This window comes from Rhamphochromis sp. 'chilingali', assembly GCF_963969265.1.
Source record: "Rhamphochromis sp. 'chilingali' genome assembly, chromosome: 19".
NCBI lineage: Eukaryota > Metazoa > Chordata > Actinopteri > Cichliformes > Cichlidae > Rhamphochromis > Rhamphochromis sp. 'chilingali'.
Window position 1 is genome coordinate 19,123,390 of NC_137946.1, and position 17,336 is coordinate 19,140,725.

The 17,336-nt window shown below is 43.4% G+C and overlaps 1 protein-coding gene across 1 annotated transcript in view; it reads right to left on the reverse strand.

Moving 5' to 3' along the window:
* Window positions 1-17,336, reverse strand: part of rtn4rl1a (reticulon 4 receptor-like 1a) — a 136,176-nt gene that overhangs the window by 104,376 nt on the left and 14,464 nt on the right. The gene's annotated exons all lie outside the window — the stretch shown is intronic.

Sequence of the window (17,336 nt, forward strand, 5' to 3'; positions counted from 1 at the left end):
CACATGCACATGTGACTACATGAAAAACCTCTTCCATAAACGTGTCAAGGGAAATGCCTGTGAAATGACATTTGGAGATGATGTAGCTGTCTCGATCTGTTGCTGAGACGAGCCTGTAAGGTCCCTCACACTAGCAGAGGAGACAGATGGGAAGAGACGGGGCAGGTAGGGGTAGGCAGAGGGAAATGCAGACCAAAACACGTTCTGAGAGGTAGGCAGGGACACTGGCACTCTGCATTAAAGTCATATTCATAAAGGTTTGATATATTTTACACCTGTGATTGGCTACAGAAATCTGTTATTAGCTTTCATTACATTTTTCATGCTTCGTGTTATTTCACTGTTCATTTGTTCTGTTCTCTGATTTTTTCCCCCACTCCTGCGTTTCATAATAGTGACTAAAAACAGATTAGTCTTTTGTTTTCTGATACAAAAAATTGCTTTGTACTTATTTTCATTCCCATTATAGGCAAAGACAGCAATATTATTTGTTGTATTCATGCAGCGAGTGAATAAATAAAACTAAATTTTGCAGCACTACATTAATTCCTTGGAGTTGCCCATATCTATTAAATCTTGTGAGTTCTGAGTCAATGAATGCAAGAGTCGCTGGCTGTGTTCAATACAAACAAAGAGTTTTGCAGGACTGAATGTTGTCAGATCAATACCTGCTGACTGATTAGCTTAGCCATAAGACTTCATTTAATTGATGAGACATGCTTATCTTGCCAATAAAGCATGTTTATGTTAATATGTAACTTTAATATTCATGCATCAGTGATTCCCCTTTAGCAAAGATTCATAGTCACGCAATGTGAACATAAAAGATAACCTGTCTTTTTACAATATAGACAAACGTACTCATCTCGGTTGCCCTAAATCTTGAGCAGTGCGGCACAAATCTGCCCTGGGGATGAATGATTTGCTCTGAGAGTCGTTGCCTGACATGGTGTTAGTCACACATATTCACAGAGCGAGGAGAGAGGGAGGAAGGCATAAGAGGAATATGATAGATTGTTAGATACAGTCATATGGGAAAAAAAAGTACATCCCGTGAAAATTGTTTTCTGACATATCTGGACAAATAAAATCATTTGATCCTTTCTGAAATGCCGCTGGTTGACAAAAAGTGTAATGTCAAACAAATGACACATGTAACTGACATTTCTTTATTATTTGTTATAGTAAAAGCCAATGAGAAAAAGGATAGCGAGTTCAGTCACATGGAAAAAAATTACTTGAATAATTTCACTGTAAGAACAATTATCTACAAAATAAAGCTGATTTTAAATGATGGCTGAGCTTTTGCTGTCCAAAGGGAACATTAAATTAAAACTACAGTTTTCCAATTATCAGACCAGACCATTTGGAATAACTTGCCCTGGACTAAAGCCTGATTGATTTATCAATTTGTCGATATTATCAGCTGATATTAACTATTTGTAAACTATCTGCTTCTGCATTTATAAATGATAAATGACAAATGATGATATATAAAAATCAAATAGTAAAGAAGAGAATGGAGAAACACCCTTCAAACATGTTATGAGTGTTAGTGTTGCATAGTTTCTCCACCAGAGGTCACACTTCTCCGGTTTGGACTCCACAAACAACAACCAGCGGATCTGAGCAGAGTCGGGCTTAGCATAAACAAGTAAATAAGTAACTATATATAGCAAATTTATATTGGATTTTTAAATCAGCAAAAATTAGTATCAGTCTCTATCCTGAACAGACTAATCTAATATAGCTTGGTTGTATGTGTTTTGCAGAAAGGACCGTCTTTGTTCCCTTTCTTTCTCTTTTGGAAGATATATATATATATATATATATATATATATATATATATATATATATATATATATATATACATATATATATATGTTCTGCCCTCGCACTTAACTAGGCAGACAGACAACCATCATCCCATGTAGAAAAACCACACCGTTGTTCCTTTCTGGTGGATTTATTTGATTGGATGCATAGCATGGCTTTGTCGAAATACATGAATGGATGAATGGTAAAACTGTAAACAAACACAAAATATCCCATGTGAGCTAATATAAGCAAACATTCTTACAATTAGAAGATGCTATGACCTGTTACTATGCAAAGCAAAGCAGAACGAAACAAGCTAACAAGCTAACGTTAGCGGTTAGCTAGCGCTAATTAGCGTTTAGGCTAATGACTAATAAAGCACATCATTGAGTCAATTTGCTTTCTCAAAATATCACAAACAACACACGGCAGTTAGTGCTAACATAAAACACAACAATACTGCCAACTTACAGACTGTGCTGGCTTAAGAGGTAGCATAGGCAGGCACAGGAGTAGCAAACTGTCCTTCTCCCGTTAGACAGGAAGTAATGAGAAGTAGCACTTCCGGTAGAATGTCAAAATAAAATGAACAGTGTGCCAGAAACGAATAAAGATTGCATGAACTTGTATAACACTACATAACATGAGTGGTGACTCTTAAGGAGCCAGAACACTCCCCGCCTGACATCGGTAAGATGTCACACTTGTACCCAAACTAAACTTGTTGCACAGCAGCTGATACAAGAAGAACAACGTCTGTGACTGGCCTAAAGTAAACTTTGGCTTTACCATCTTTCACCACCTTGACTTCTACCTTCCTGACAAGTCCGTCACTACTAGGATGAACCTTTGCAATCACCCCCATGGGCCACTGATTTCTCTTCACGAGAGGATCTTTCAGGAGGACCACATCCCCCTGCTGCAGGTTTGGTCTGGTGGAATGCCACTTGCGGCGGCATTGCAGTGTTGATAAGTACTCCTTACGCCAGCGATGCCAGAAAGAGTTGGCCAGACTCTGAACTCTTTTCCACTGTTGCCTGTAGAGGTCCTTCTCCCCGAAGTCACCTAAGGGTGTTGGAGGTGCACCAACTTTTTGCGTGAGGAGTGTGGCGGGAGTAAGGATGCACGGAACATCGGGATCACTTGACACTGGAACCAGCGGCCGTGCGTTGATGATGGCGGCCACCTCTGCCATGAAGGTGATCAGAACGTCGTGCGTGAGGGGCCTGGAACCAAGTTGAGCGAGCTGGGAGTCTAATATCTTACGTGCCACTCCTATCATCCGCTCCCAACTGCCCCCCATGTGAGAAGAGTAGGGAGGGTTGAAGACCCAACTACATCCATGATCATTTAGGAAGGATTTAACACGTGGGTCACAAGGAATCCTTTTGTCAAACCCTAGCTCCCTGGAGGCTCCTGTGAAGTTAGTTCCACAATCCGATCTCAATTGCTTTGCAGGTCCTCTGACTGAAAAGAACCTGCGGAGAGCGTTAATGAAGCTAGACGTGTCCATCCCCTCTATGATCTCAAGGTGAACTGCCCTTGTGCTCATGCAGGTGAACATCACTGCCCATCGTTTGCTGCTGGCAAGTCCGCCCCGAGTACGACGAGAGGCAACAGACCATGGCCCGAACACATCTATGCCTACGTAAGAGAATGGAGGCTCAGCACTAAGGCGTTCTGCAGGAAGATCTGACATTTTTTGGAACTGTGTTACTCCCCTTAGCTTGCGACAAACTACGCATGAGTAAATGAGGCTGCTGATCTGGCGTTTACCTCCTAAGACCCAGTAACCTGCGGATCTTAAAGCACCCTCTGTAAGATGACGCCCCTGGTGCCTGACCCTTTCATGGTAATAGCGGACTAACAGGTTAGTTACATGGTGTTTGTGCGGCATAATCAAGGGGTGTTTTTCTGCGGACTCAAGGTCAGAATGAAGAAGGCGTCCGCCAAGCCTCAGGAGGCCTGATTTGTCAAGGTAGGGAGAAAGCTTTAAGAGAGGGCTTTTCTTTGGGATGTCCTTCCTTGACTCTATTTGTTTGAGCTCCTCTGGGAAGCTTTCTTGTTGGACTGCTTTTATAACCGTCTCTCTTGCTTGCTCAAAATCTGAGGTAGTGAGTTCATGACATATATGCCATCCCTTACATTGTCCGCCTGATTGCTTTACCTTAAAGGTGCGTGCAATGTGTGCCAAACGTGCAACTGCCCTGGTAAGGGACTGCCAGCTGGAGAAAGATTCTAAGTTTGCAGTCTTTAAACAGGGGTATGATGTTTGAATGGTGGCAGTGATCAAGGGACGAACTTCAATGTCTGAGTCGGGGTTTTGAAGTTGGAATGTACCTGATGAGTTGCTCTGTAAGGGCTTTAAGGGAAACTCCGGCCCTTTCAACCATGTGCTGGACAACAGTTTTTCGGCAGGTAGAGATCTGGATCCGTGATCGGCCGGGTTGTGCACCGAGGGTACATAGCCCCACTGAGTTGGTACTGTTGCTCGTCTGATGCGTTGCACCCGGTTGTTCACGAAAACGTGAAATCTTCTTGCCTCATTGTAGATATAGCCAAGAACGACTTTGCTGTCGGAGAAGAAGCGCATGTTACTAATCTGAATGTCCATTTCATCTCTGATTAGTTCCCCAACTTCCACCGCTAACACCGATGCACACAGCTCGAGCCTGGGAATGGTAAGATCGGGCTTGGGGGCAAGTTTGGCTTTCCCGAATATGAACGCAAACTCTGTCTCACCATTTTTGTTCGTTAACTTCAGGTAAGCCACGGCTGCAATAGCCTGGGTTGATGCATCACAGAAGACACAGATTTCTCTGTGCTTCGCACCAAGAAAGGAGAAGGAGCAGTATGGCCTTGGGATACGGATTTGCTCGAGTTGTTTGAGAGCATTCTTCCATTCTGACCACTCCTTAAACATGCCCTCTGGAAGAGTCTCATCCCACCCACAAGTCTCTTTTGTCAGCTCCCGCAACAGTGCCCTCCCCTTGATGCTCACTGGCACTGCAAACCCCAGCGGGTCAAAAAGGCTGTTGATAGTGGACAGAACACCTCTTTTCGTGTAAGGCTTTTCGGCTTGAGAGACTCTGAATGTGAAGGTGTCGCCTTCAATGTCCCAACATACTCCTAAGCTTCTCTGCATTGGAGGAAACTCTGTGTTGAAATCTATGTCCTTGAGCCCGCTTGCCAAGTCTACAGTAGAGAATGCTTTCATGACATTTGGGCTGTTTGAAGCTATTTTGTGGAGCCTCAGGTTGGACGCAGCGAGTAGCTCCTGTGTGTCTTTGAGGAGCTTAATTGCCTCTGACTCAGTAGGGAGGGATTTGAGTCCATCGTCGACATAGAAATGTCTTTGAACAAACTGTTTGGCCTCAGAATAGTGCTGTGTGTCGAACAGGTGTGCTGCCTTTCTCAGACTGAAAATTGCCACCGCTGGAGAGGGGCTGTTGCCGAACACGTGCACTTTCATTCTGTACTCGACAACTGGCTCTCTTGGGTCATTGTTGCGGTACCAAAGGAACCGGAGGAAGTTCCTGTGGTCTTCTCGCACCTGAAAGCAGTGGAACATTTGTTGTATGTCCGCTGTGACAGCCACCGTTTCTTCTCTGAAACGGATGAGCACCCCAATCAGACTGTTATTCATATTTGGACCTTTGAGCAGCACATCATTTAAGGACACTCCCTGAAACTTAGCACTTGAGTCAAATACCACCCTGATGTTCCCGGGCTTCTGCGGGTGATAAACGCCAAAGAAGGGCAGATACCAGCATTCTTCTCCTTCTTCGAGAGCTGGTGCTGGTTCGGCGTGATCCCTGTCAAACAACCCCTGCATAAAATCCATAAAATGTCTCTCCATCTCAGGGCGTTTATTTAATGTGCGGCGCAACGACTCTAAGCGGCTGAGTGCTTGATTTCTGTTGTTTGGGAGGTGGGTTCTCGGTGTACGGAAAGGAAGTGGAGCTGTCCAGCTATTTGCATCGTCTTGGTAAAAGTCTCTTTCCATAATTTCCAGAAAGGCTTGGTCCTCAAAGGAAGGGGCTAGCTCTTCGTCCTTTTCACTTTGCTGGAATATGTGTTTCCCTATTTGACATGAACTGTGAGTGTTCCAGGATTTGTTGTGTGACTGCTCTTTGACATGAAAGCTGTTTTGACAGGGTGTTAGGAGACTTGGACGCCCGTTCTCTAGAACACTCGTTCTGTATGTGCCTATGATGGCTGGCTTATGGGCTCCTCCTAGGCATACATCACCTACAATAACCCACCCAAGTGCAAGTCTCTGGGCAAATGGAGCATTGACTGGTCCATTCACTCGTTCATACACTTTGTGCACTTGTATTATGTCTCGGCCTAACAGCAACATAATGTCAGCCTCAGGGTCTAGGGGCTGCATATGATCTGCTAGGTGTTTGAGGTGTTGATGGGCTAGGGCAATCTCTTGCGTTGGTATTTCATTCTTGTTGTCTGGGAGTGAGTCACACTCGAGCAAAGAAGGCAGAGGAGAGCTGAACTGGCCATCAACAGACTGTATAAAGAGGTTCTCAGCTAAGCGGCCATTTGTAGTGGAAACCCCTGTACATGTCTTAAGTGTGTATGGCGCTAGGTTGCTCATTGGGATGCCAAAGGTGTCGAAAAGATTTGACTTCGCTAATGACCTATTGCTCTGGTCATCTATGATAGCGTAAACCTTGACCTTTTTGTCTGGATGCCCCTTTGGATAAATGTAGGCTTGACATATTTTGGAGCAGGAACGCCCCCCACCTAAGTCCCCACAAACTTGAGTGCATGCTGAGCTAGTCTCCAAGTCTAGGCTACTCTCCCCGCCATGCTCCTCCCTGTCCTGGTCTGGGGCAATGTTTTGAGCTTTTGTGTTTTGTGTCCATGGAGCTGGACCTGCATGCAGCGCTGCAACGTGTTTGTTGCTGTTGCACTCTAGGCAAGTAATCTCTTCCTTACAGTTTTTAGCTTGGTGAGCTGAGGAATTGCAGCACCTAAAACAGATGTTGTGTTCCCTGAGGTATGCCTTACGCTCATCTAGTGTCTTTTCCCTGAAACCTCTACACTTCTTTAACGGGTGCGGTTTCTTGTGGATGGGACACAGTTTGTTTGTGAACTCACTCGTGCTGCCTAAGTTTGGTTTGTGAGTTTTGTTTACCTCTGTTTTGTGGACGGCAACAGGCGGTCTTGACTTGGCAAATCTTGTATAGTGGTTGTCGTGAGTTGTTGGATAGGATGTGGGACCTGATACAGTAGACTTAAAACTGGGGTCGTTTCTCATTTTCGCTTCATCTTGTATGAAGCGACAGAAGAATGAGAATGGAGGGAAATATACATCATGTCTCTGCTTGTATTTAGTCCCCTCTGACATCCACCTGTCTTGAAGATTTGTTGGCAACTTATCAACTATCGGGGCAATGCCACGTGATGTGTCCAAATACACTAGCCCAGGTAAAGAGCCGTCTGATTTGGCTGCATCAATTTCAGAAAGTAGGTCGCCAAGTTCTCTGAGATTCTGGGGGTCTTTGTTTGACACTCTAGGAAAGCGTTCAAGTCTGTCAAGGAGCGACTTCTCAATAGCCTCTGGGGTGCCATAACATTCTTGTAGCCGTGTCCAAACTCGACGTAGGCCCTCTGCTGGATTGTTGAGATGGACAGAGCGTATACGTTTGGCATGCTTAGACGACTCTTCTCCAAGCCACCGGGTGAGCAAATCTAACTGTTCGCTAGGCTTTAAGCTTAACCCTTCAATAGCGTTACAGAAAGAAGCTCTCCATGCCCAGTAGTCCTCTGCTCTGTCCGTAAACTTTGTCAGACCGTCTGCCACCAATTCTCTTTTTGCCAGAAACTTAGCGAGATTAGCAAAGTCACTGTTCCCGTTGTTGATTTGCGTTGGCTGGAAAGGTGGAGTGTAAGGGGAAAAGCTCATAGGTTGCGGTGTGGTACTTACATACCTTTGGCCACATTTTTCTTGGGTATCAGCAGCTGGTGTCAGATGGCTGCCAATCTCATATTTGATGTCCTGTTGATTTACCTGTGGGACATATTGAGGTGAAGTGGCTGGATCGGGGATTGGACTGATGTCACATTGTTTTATCAGCGTAAAGTGTTTGGGGTCCGGCAAGTCTTCTCTGCGATGCTCTGGTGAAGAATATCCAAGATAACTCTGTAGTCTGTATGACTGGGTTGAAGCTGGAAGCTGGAGTAGAGCGTGAGAGTTCAGCGCTGGTTGTGAGTTCTCTTGACCCTGTCGTGATTCCCCATATTGTTTTTCTGACACACGAGATGACCACATTTCCCCGCTTACCTCCTCTGCTATTGCTGCTTCAAATACATTGGCTTCAGCGAGCGCAGCTTCTGCTTCCTTTTCTTCTTTTAGTGCTTCTAATGTAGCACTTAACTCTGCTTGCCTCATTTTCACCTCAATCTCCCGTCGTGTAAACTCTGCTCTGGCGCGTGCTGCTTCGGCCTTTGCCCGTGCTTCGACTGCTGCTTTGGCGAGTGAGCTGCGGGATCTGGATGTAGATCCAGAGCAGGTGGACCGTACCTCCAGCTGCTCCTCCTCTGCTGACAGCATAGTGGCGTCTGGGTCAGATGTCTGGAAGACTGCCTCCTGAAGTAGCCGTTTCGCCAGTCTTTTTACTGTTCTGCCCTCGCACTTAACTAGGCAGACAGACAACCATCATCCCATGTAGAAAAACCACACCGTTGTTCCTTTCTGGTGGATTTATTTGATTGGATGCATAGCATGGCTTTGTCGAAATACATGAATGGATGAATGGTAAAACTGTAAACAAACACAAAATATCCCATGTGAGCTAATATAAGCAAACATTCTTACAATTAGAAGATGCTATGACCTGTTACTATGCAAAGCAAAGCAGAACGAAACAAGCTAACAAGCTAACGTTAGCGGTTAGCTAGCGCTAATTAGCGTTTAGGCTAATGACTAATAAAGCACATCATTGAGTCAATTTGCTTTCTCAAAATATCACAAACAACACACGGCAGTTAGTGCTAACATAAAACACAACAATACTGCCAACTTACAGACTGTGCTGGCTTAAGAGGTAGCATAGGCAGGCACAGGAGTAGCAAACTGTCCTTCTCCCGTTAGACAGGAAGTAATGAGAAGTAGCACTTCCGGTAGAATGTCAAAATAAAATGAACAGTGTGCCAGAAACGAATAAAGATTGCATGAACTTGTATAACACTACATAACATGAGTGGTGACTCTTAAGGAGCCAGAACAATATATATATATATATATATATATATATATATATATATATATATATATATATATATATATATATATATATATATATATATATATATAGAACTGAGGGGATTGAACTACCAGAAGGCAACATTGCAGACATAGAGGACAGTTACAAGTACCTGGGGATCCCGCAGGCAAATGGGAACCATGAAGAGGCCGCTAGAAAGGCTGCAACCACCAAGTACCTGCAGAGGGTCAGGCAAGTCCTGAGGAGTCAGCTGAATGGTAAGAACAAGATCCGGGCCATCAACACATACGCCCTGCCCGTGATCAGGTACCCTGCTGGGGTAATAGGCTGGCCAAAGGAGGAGATAGAAGCCACTGACATAAAGACAAGAAAGCTCCTGACCATGCATGGAGGGTTTCACCCCAAGTCCAGCACCCTGAGGCTGTACGCTAAGCGGAAGGAAGGGGGCCGGGGACTGGTGAGTGTCAGCACCACAGTCCAGGATGAGACAAGGAACATCCAAGAATACATTGGGAAGATGGCCCCAACTGACCGAGTGCTCAGTGAATACCTCAGGCAGCAGAAACCCAAGAAAGAGGAGGGAGACGAGGAACCATCATGGAAGGACAGGCCCCTGCACGGTATGTACCACCGGCAGATAGAGGAGGTGGCTGATATCCAGAAATCCTACCAGTGGCTGGACAAAGCTGGACTGAAAGACAGCACAGAGGCACTAATCATGGCAGCACAAGAACAAGCTCTGAGTACAAGATCCATAGAGGCTGGGGTCTATCACACCAGGCAAGACCCCAGGTGCAGGCTGTGTAAAGATGCCCCAGAGACAATCCAGCACATAACAGCAGGGTGCAAGATGCTAGCAGGCAAGGCATACATGGAACGCCATAACCAAGTGGCCGGCATAGTGTACAGGAACATCTGTGCCGAGTATAACCTAGAAGTCCCGAGGTCAAAATGGGAGATGCCCCCAAGGGTGGTGGAGAATGACCGAGCTAAGATCCTGTGGGACTTCCAGATACAGACGGACAAAATGGTGGTGGCTAACCAACCGGACATAGTGGTGGTAGACAAACAGAAGAAGACGGCCGTAGTGATCGATGTAGCGGTTCCCAATGACAGCAATATCAGGAAGAAGGAACACGAGAAGCTGGAGAAATACCAAGGGCTCAGAGAAGAGCTCGAGAGGATGTGGAGGGTGAAGGTAACGGTGGTCCCCGTGGTAATCGGAGCACTAGGTGCGGTGACTCCCAAGCTAGGCGAGTGGCTCCAGCAGATCCCGGGAACAACATCGGAGATCTCTGTCCAGAAGAGCGCAGTCCTGGGAACAGCTAAGATACTGCGCAGGACCCTCAAGCTCCCAGGCCTCTGGTAGAGGACCCGAGCTTGAAGGATAAACCGCCCGCAGGGGCGTACTGGGTGTTTTTTTTTTTATATATATATATATATATATATATATATATATATATATATATATATATATATATATATATATATTTGTGTTCAACACAAAGTTGTGTTATCAGACCAGTGCCTGTTGACTGATTAGGTTAGGCAAAAGGCTCCATTGAACTGATGAGACATGCTTATCTTGCCAAAAAAAACATGCTTATGTTAATACCTAACTTTATCATTCATGCTTCAGTGGGAAACGCTACGTCCAGATAAACAGAATCAACCTTTTGGGATTTACTTACCTGGATGATTGAGCATACATCAAGACATGCTTATGTTTAACTTTAATATTCATGAATTAGTTATTTTCCCTTAGCACAGATTCATAATCAGGCAGTGTCAAGGTAAAGCACAGACTGTCTCAGACAAACATTGTGGTGGAAATGTTACGGTTTGGTATCGCTTCACCATCTCAAGGACTGGTCAGATTGCAGTCACTCATTCCGCTATGATATGCTTCAGATCAAAGAGTGCTTGAAGATGATGTGAGGCCATCTGTGAGAAGGCTAAAGTTGAACCAGAAGTGAACCTTTCAACAGGATAATTGGTCATAAGAACACTATCATATCCGTAAAGCAATGACTCAATAAGAAGAAATGGAGGAGCTGTGGCTGGGTAAAGCCACTGACATGTTCAGGGAAAAAGTCAATCCATGCATAAAAAATTATATACATTGTTAAACTCCAGGAATTCTCCATGAAAAACTGCACGAAGTTGATATTCAGTGGGAACTGATGAAAATCTGCAAAACACCAACAAGAATTCAGTTTTAGTTTTAGCTCTGTAGTCAACCAAAAAACCTCTATCTATCCACAACTGACTGGCAAATAGTTGCAAGAAAATTGGTGACAGCGAGGTGGTTGCAGCTACCAGGAGTCTGCACAGAAGAAAAATACTGGTCTGCAAATACTTGCCATTTAATGTCTGAGCATTGGAAAAAGGTTTATGCGAACTGGAAACAGAAACTTCAAAGCAAACGTGTCTTACTGCTGTAACAAAAACATTTCAAAACGCACAGATAATCCGGCACCTTCCATGTAAACTATCGGCTCTACATTTTTCCCTGGAAGTCATCGACTGGTATCTAGGCCTGTGTAACTGAGGCTTAACAAAGTGTCAGTTATTTGAGTGAAAGTTCAGTAAATGTAAATGTAAACATTAGGGCTAAGGCCCTAGTTAACTTTGCTAAAGAGAGAAACACAAACAATTTCAATAATTGAAAACGTTTTTTTTCTTTGCGGTGGTGTTTAAACATACCACCTATAATAATTGAAAAAACCAAAACCTTTCCATGCGATTAATTATTTTTTCACATAGCTTACATGGGTCAGTAAGTAGCAGAGACAGAGAGACTTATGTTTGCTTTAGATTAAAGGTTGCAGTTTAATATTTCCTGGGATTTGTTCAAACAGAGGGATTTGTTCACTGCAGTCCAGCCTTGGTGTTTGTACCGATGCGAGTGCTTGCTGTCTGCTAAATACAGTGGAATGTGGTTGCATACTGCTCTTGCTATTACAAGACTGATTGCAGCTGTATTGATCTAGTCGGCTGAGAAATCGACCTAAAATATGTTTGACATCATCTTCCCCTCTTCCCCAGTTTATCTCTTTCACACTTCGCCTTTCATGCTTTTTGTCATTCTACAGTGTAGGCCATTTTCCTTCACCTCAGTTCTTTATTTCCTTTTACAAATCACTCTCTCACCTTTCCTCTTCACTCTTGCTGCCATCACTCTTTTCACAAGACTCACCTTTCGCCCCATCTTCATCTATCTAGCCTTCGCCTCGGTTTACTTCTGGTACCACATCCTCTTGCATCTCACAAATTTTTGTCTTCCTCAGCCACCCATTCCCCCTTCGTTGAATTGCTTGATTTTTACATTGGCAAGCCCTGCTCAGTCCTCTCTATCCCCCCTTACAAAAAACCCCAAAACTTGTCTTCTTCTTTATCCCTTTGAGCTTTTGCAGTTTCCCTTTGGCAATTTGTTTTTGACTGCAACATTCTCACCTTCACCGCTTCCTCCTCTCCTCCCTCCCCCTCTGTCCCTACTTTCCTGCTTCCCTCCCAGGGTGATTAAGTGATGGTTGGGCTGGCACAGCTGGTGTAGTTGGGCAGGCAGCCCATCTTCATGACAGCTGTGCTGCAGTGTAGTTGCCAAATTCTTATTGGGGCAGTAGCACTGTAGTAATCATAACAACAACACAGGTCATACAGGCTTTCTGGGACTCACTGTATTATTGTGTAGGCATCTGCTGTGCTGCGATTATCTCCTGGGTCATTATATGGCTAAATAACGGGTGCAAGCCAAGGTGTAAAAATTCTTTCCTGTGTCATTTTCCCTTCCTTATTCATTCACACTTCCTTTCAGTGTTACAGCATTTGCTTCACACTGCTCTGGCATGCGTACCTTTCATTAGCTCGCACCTGCATGATAACCACATGGATGCCTGGTGTCATGCGGGGGCGCGCTGACATTAACTTTTTAGGCAGTGGAGCCATCTGGTAAATTGCACATGTGGACGAAAAAAAAAGTCTCAAAAGGTGACGTTCTCTTGGCTGCCCCGATGCACCGAGAGGTTACGCTTTCCAGGTGAAGAGCTTGAATCACTCATGAGTGAGCAGAAACAACTGAGGCAAGCACCTTTCTGAAAGCAAACTTGTGCCAAGATGATGGTGCTACAACTCAGTTATGAACTTGGTGAGCTGTGCTAAACTCACTATTAGTCACAATCTGTTGTCTATTTGGCAGGATTTTTCTTCCCCCTCTCCTCAGCGTGTTTGTGCATCATCAGTTTTAGGTCATGTTGACAGCTTAAGAAGATTAATGCAGTGTTGGTTAAAGGGGAGGCAGTTCAAATTGTGTACTCTCGATGTCTTCACCCATTCTTCCTCTAACCACTGTAATATTATGTGGGCCTGTGGGCCAAACTAACATTGGTGTATGTTTTGTGATAATCACCCCCTAACAGACCCTAACCCTCAACGCTAACTGTGCTGATACTCATGAACACAGATGCTGCAGGGATAAGTCTCCCATAAGCATCACTTACACAGGACAGCAGCACTCCCATGAACCGGCTCTATCAACAACAGGCACTTTTATTTAAAGCTCACTACATTAAATGTTGTCTCTCTCTCTCAGCATGTAATGCAGCTCTGTGCAAAGACTCAGGTCCATTCGCATGATGATATGAACCTGTAATGATCTCCCTATAATTTAAAAAGCAAATGTACTGTGCCACTGTTAACATATCATAAATTAGATCTTTCATTTTCAGCCACAATCCACCATTTGAATGATGACTGACATAAAATCAAAGCTCGCTACATAAAACAAAATTCACTATGTATTATTACAGCCACTACCTTGAGCCCATCATGTACAAATCATTTCTAATTTGCTGGAAATAAAGCTGACAGCAGCAGGTTCAGTTTGGCATTTTCAATTGAATCCCCTGAAATATTAGTTCCTAACATATTTCTTCTACTTTAATCAAACCAGTGTGACTCTGATTTGGTGACTCATTGTAACAATTTTTTTTTTCATCCAGGAGAATGCTATTTTAGAGAATGCCATCCATCATTTTGCTGCTTCTCCAGTGAGGCTTATGTCTCAAACAGATTCATAGTCCTCTGGACGGCAGCTGGCAATATTACTCCTTGTTCTGCTCTGGATCCACTACAAGCTGGAGAGCAGCTCTATCCAGATCCTGCAGCAGGTGTAGAGCTGCTTTACGTGCTGCTATGCTCCACTCCAGTGCCACTGCAAAGCAGAACAAGGAATTGGAAATGGACTCTGAGTTTATCATTCTTGGACTTTGAATTCACATTTATTAACCTCTTAAGCCCCAAGCCTACCTGATCTCCTGCCTTTTACCCCCGTATCAGGGGGCACTGTGACTTAAGAGGTTAATATCTCTGTCCAGTTATGGGTCTTAAGGTTCATCATTTAAAATCTTTAGCTTAGCTATAGTCCAGGTTTTCCTTACTTTTATAATAATTGTGCCATTTCATGCCTGTTTGGAATTCGAACTTTTCCACTCAACCTTATTAAAGGCTAGTTTTGTGTTCTTCAAGCCCGCCTTGTGAGTGCTGCATTTGTGTCCTTTTGTCCTGCAAACACAACAAGCTGCAGTCCAAGGCCTGGGAGTCCAGAAAACGGCCACAAATAGAATCCAGATTTGTTGGGAGCGCTAAAAATGTCCAAATGACATGTAGTGCTTTAGTAGATATATTTAATTAAAAATTATAAATATACACCTACTAAAAAACATTCCACACCTGAATTCAATATGTCAAGAAAAAAACTTGCTAGACAAAAAATGTATAAAAGCCTATCTGACATTCTCATTCTGGAAAAATAGCACCAGTGATGCCTAAAATATGAATGCAATGTCATGAAAATGACTGCAGGTTTGTGCAGCGATGTCTGCAGTGATGCTGATTTACTTGAATATTAGCGTGAGTGCACATTTATGACTTTTCCGGCTCTGTAAAAGTTCACCACTGATTACTTTTTTTTTTAGCTGTGTTCCAGACGGCCTCCTCACTCAGTCCAATAAAAAGGCATCCTGGGATTTATCTGTACAGTGTCCCCAGCTGAGCAACTGATTGTTATGTAAGACTAAGTGTGACACACACACACACACGTACAAACACCATGCTTCAGTTTTATAATGAGACTCAGACTGAAGACACAAACAAGCTGTGGCAGCCGACAAACAACACTTTCTCACACGTCCCTCATCTCCTGTTCTCTCACATCACTCCATCTTTACTTCCTCCCGTCACTCTGAAGTACATGTCAAACACAGACTCCCACAAAATATTTTGTCTAATTTCACCCATTAAATGTGTGTCTTTGTGTGCTCCTGGCTTTCTCGTCTGAAGTCACGTTTGACTTTTCACTACTTGCTGTCCTAAAGGCTAATTTATTCAAGACTTGGACTGAGCATTACTCATATGGATCACAACAAACCACTGGGGGGGTCTTGGTAAATGACTTTGTATGCATATGTATGATGAGAGTAGAGGACTTTGCTATGGAGTTCAAATCTAGGACACAGGTTTCTGCAATTAAAACAAACAAACAAAACAAAAACATTCGGTATTTAGTAAAATGTGTTGATATTTTTGACTATTCAACCACTGATTGGGTTTTGCCTCCTATCATAATTTCAAATTTGCATTAAACTGGCAGTCGGGCACTACAGAAACCTACATCCCTAACCGTTAAAACATTTCCAGAATAAACTGTGCTCATTAAAAAAAATCAGTGGAGGAAGTTGGACATCTTTAGCCTGTTTTCACCTGGTCAGTCTGCTTAAAAGGACAGCTAAGGCGGTCACGCTGGTGTCTGTTCACATATATTCATAATGTGTCATTTAAACAGCCCCCTAACAGTAAGTCTAAGCACCAGTCAGAGGCAGATGGGCTCGTTAATGCAGTGATGTAGTTATGTAAGACTTGCTACTGCTGCCGCTGCTCTCTTTCTATGCCGCAGTAGAAAGAGAGAGGCAGAAGATGTAAAACAGAGCTTATAAGTCGGCGAGCGTCTGAGCAATTACCGCCACACACATGTTTGTGTGCGTGCCTGTGTGTGTGTGGGACAGATTGATGTGGTAAATCAAGAGGAATTGACTTGTTGTCCTGGGTTTGAGTAACTTTTCTCCCTCTTTAACCCATCTTCTGCAATTCCTCACATTCTGGGTAACAGCCAATACAGGCACTTAACATTTTCTGCACTCTTGTATCAGCAGGGATGACAGACCAGAGCAGAGAGCTTAGAAGGGGAAAAGTAAAAAGAAAGGAAAAATCGCAAGAGAATTTGAGTATATGCATATTAATGCGCTAAATATGTTTTGGGATATGCATGCACTCTGAGATTTTTTTTTAGGTGTATAGACAAAACAACATAAATAATATATGAAAAACAACTATGAAGTAAATTAAGGAAAGGATTTTGCTTCAGTGGAGTATACAGAATGAGGTCCAATGTGCAGCATATGTTAACCATAAAAAAAATATTAGACTGTTAAATTTGAAATCAAAACATGGCAATTTTTAATGTATGACACAGGCTGAGTATCACAGCTGAACACAAAAACAACTAAGCAATGGCACAATTAAGAACAACCGTAAATTTCCACTGCTCCCAGTGTTATCTTGATGTCACTGTCTGCAAATATCTGTCAAAACTATGTCTGAGAAATGAGATGTACTGAGCAGCTACTGATGTAAAAACTGCCTCTGCCAGCAAAATTTAGCCCATATATTGGTGCTTTAGCCTGTGGCAATCTTGTCATATGGGTTGTGGCTGGTCAACAGGTTCCTGTAAATCTTGTGGAGTTTTAATTGTTTAAAAACATGCTACAAGTGAGTATTTATCTATTTGCATTAGGGCTGGGCCTAAAATCCATATCGCGGTATAATTTGAAGCACGTGCGGTAACGACATATATCGCAATATATTCTTTTCTTCTGTAAAACGTATTTTCCACACTATAAGGCACACTTAAAATCCTTCAATTTTCTCAAAAATTGACAGTGCGCCTTATGCTGGAATTATGGTTGTGCTTACTAACCTCAAACCGATTTCATGTGGTACACTGCACGCAGAAATCTGTCAAAAAATGTTTTAGTACGACTTTGGTAAGCTATGAAGGCACACCGCTTGATGGATTGTCGGAGCATTACGGCCACCGTAGTCAGGAGTCTCGCGCAGGAATCTGTGTCCAAAACTGTCCTCTTCAGTCCCAAAGTCAAACGAACACTGCGGCATCACTGAGAGTTAAAAATGGTCTAAATTCTTTCATCTTTAATA